Genomic DNA, 3,202 nt, shown 5'->3' on the forward strand with positions numbered 1-3,202 from the left:
CATAAAATAAACAGGTATAGGGAGTCACTTGATACCCAGTATGAAAGTACCATGTTAACAGCTAATAAGATTCGCCGTCTCGGGTACACTTTGATAGAAATGTGGGAGTGCACGTTCGATGATCAATTAAAAAATACCGTACAAGACCGCGATTTTGTAAACAATCACCCTTTAATGAAAAATGCAGAATTGAATCCTCGTGATGCTTTCTTTGGCGGCCGTACGGAAAATTATGTCACCCTCTACGATATCGCAAATACAGAAAAGATCAAATATCTTGATGTTACATCTCTGTACCCTTTTGTCAACAAAACTGGTAAATACCCAATAGGACACCCCCAAGTTTACGTAGACGACGAGTGCCAAGTGTTGATAGGTCGTGATAATAATCTTGATAATGTGGAGGGCCTTGTAAAATGCACCGTTGTCGCTCCGTCTGATTTATATCTCCCTGTGCTTCCAATACGTGCTCATGGGCGTTTAATGTTTCCGTTATGTCGTTCATGTTGTGAAACATTGAATCAGGATATTTGTAATCACCAAGACGACGAAGATCGCGAGTTTACAGGTACATGGGTTGTAGACGAATTGCGAAAGGCCATTGAAAACGGTTATCGAATCGTAAAAATATTTGAAATTTATCAATACAAGATCATTCAATACAACCGGGAAAGACGGGTTATTCAACAAATATGTCTAATATAGACGGGTTATTCAACAAATATGTAGACACTTTCTTAAAAGAAAGCAAGAAGCCTCCGACTATCCGCAGGGCTGTTCAACAGATGAAGTTAAAGATGCTTATATACAAGAATATTTTGCGAAGGAAGGCGTCTTAGTCGAGAAACATAAGATAGAGTGTAATCCAGGGTATAGAGCCTTAGCGAAAATGATTCTCAATGCATTTTGGGGTAAATTTGGGCAGAGAGAGAACTTACCGCAAACTGAAATAGTTGCGACAAGGCAAAGATTATTAGAAATGATAAATAACCCTGAATTGGTAATCACAGGGTTGCTTCCCGTCAACGAAAAAATGATGTACGTGAATTTTGTATATGAAAATGAGGCGCTTCTATCGACACCCACAGCTAACGTTGTTATTGCGGCCTACACAACAGCACAGGCTCGTCTCAAACTGTACAGTTACTTAGAGAGACTTCAAGAGAGGGTTCTATATTGTGATACAGATTCCATTAAATTTGTATCAAAAGACGGTGAGTGGGAACCAGAATGCGGTAAATTTCTCGGTGATTTGACAAATGAGCTAGAAGGTTACGGGGAAGGTAGTTATATCAAGTCTTTTGTATCAGGGGGCCCCAAATTCTATGCGTACCTAGTTCAAACAAGTAATAATGAGACCAAAAAAATGTCTAAAGCTAAAGGTATCACATTAAACTGCAATAACAATCAACATATCAATTACCAAGCTGTCAGAGAAATGGTGACACGCGAAAGGGAGGGTCCAATAGTCTTGTCATGAGATGCTATCAGACGCACAGAATTTCATCAGGTTGTAACAAAGAAGGAGGTAAAAATTACTTCTGTTTGTAGCACTAAAAGGCAATGTAGAAATGTATATAGGACCGTGCCATATGGGTATGTAGCAAACGAATGACGAATAATAATAAATGAAATGTGATGATTTTTGTCGAGGTATATAATCGTGGCGTCAGCATTTTTTATTCAATTTCCCACTCCCACGATATTCGTATTTTCGTCTCGTCTCAGTCTTAATTGTATTTGCGCCTGAGCAATACCTCATTATGGATATTGTCGTGGATATACAGGGTTATAAAGGATACTATAACCACTTTATAGCAAAGGAAATTGCAGTAGTTGCGCTAAAAGGTGATTTGTATTGGCACTGGCTTCTCAAATCATGTGAACCGTTGAAAATTCCCCATAAATACAGGAAGGAGTATAAGTGGGTAACTACACACCATCACGGAATTCACTGGAGCGTTGGAAACGTTAAATTCAAAGATCTGATGCAAAATCATTTACGTAGTATAGTGCATCGTGCAGACCGTATATTTGTACAGGGTTTTTGCAAAGCAGATTTCATCTGGAAACACACAGCAAAAGAAGTTATAGACCTTACCGAGGAAGAAGACGATTGTCCGTCGTTTCGTAAGATGGAAAAATCTTCAGTTGTATGTGATTACCATGCGACATTGAGCGGACAGAACACCAAACACCACGTATATTGCGCTCTATCCCAAGCTCAACAGCTTCGTGATTGGATAAACAAAAATTCTTCTGTGGAGACGTGGTTGTAATTACAAAGAATAAAGAATTTTAATATGTGAATCCTATCTACAGTGTTATCATTCTTTTTGTTCGTTATAGTTGCTACTGTGTATAAAAACGTGATGTCCATGGTTCTTCACCATCAGTCTCAATCATGGATACGCGTTGGAAACACCCATGGACGTCTATAATAAGTGGCCCCACGGGGTGCGGGAAAACAGTTTTTGTCAAAACATTTTTGCAATACCTATCTTTCATGTCCGACACAAAATTTTCACGAATTTTTTTGTATTATGCTGAATGGCAACCTACATACATGCAATACCCAAACGCTAATTTAATTGAGTTCCGCGAAGGACTACCACAAAGTCAAGATTATAGTTCTGATTCACGACCCAAGTTGATTATTATTGACGATTTGATACGTGAGTCATCGAACCATACCATTACCGATCTCTTCACGAAAGGTAGTTATCATAAAAATCTGAGTGTAATTTTCATAACACAGAATATATTTCACCAGGGACGAGGTCAAAGAGATATTTCTCTGAATTATAATTACATTGTGATTTTCAATAATCCTCGGGATCGTGTACAAATTCAGCACCTCGCGCGACAAGTTTATCCTGACAATCCCAGGTTTTTACAAGAAGCCTACCTAGATGCCACCTCACGGCCGCATGGTTATATACTGCTGGATCTGAAACAATCAACACAGTTCGAAAAACAGTTCGTTTACGTACCGCGGAAAGGAATAAATCAAAGGTAATAAGACACAGACGTGTCAGTTTTCCTTATACCGTGGCGGCGCGTTACTTAGAAACAGCGGCAGGCGTTACTTAGAAAAGTTGATACGGGGTTAATACGTTGTATATGTGAGTGTGCATTGAACATCTTACGCGGTAATATACCAATCGGTAAATCTCAGAAAGATAAATTAAAACCATATAAA

This window comes from Diachasma alloeum, unplaced genomic scaffold (genome assembly GCF_001412515.2).
Source record: "Diachasma alloeum isolate Michigan unplaced genomic scaffold, Dall2.0 Dall_scaffold_01055, whole genome shotgun sequence".
Classification (NCBI taxonomy): Eukaryota; Metazoa; Arthropoda; class Insecta; order Hymenoptera; family Braconidae; genus Diachasma; species Diachasma alloeum.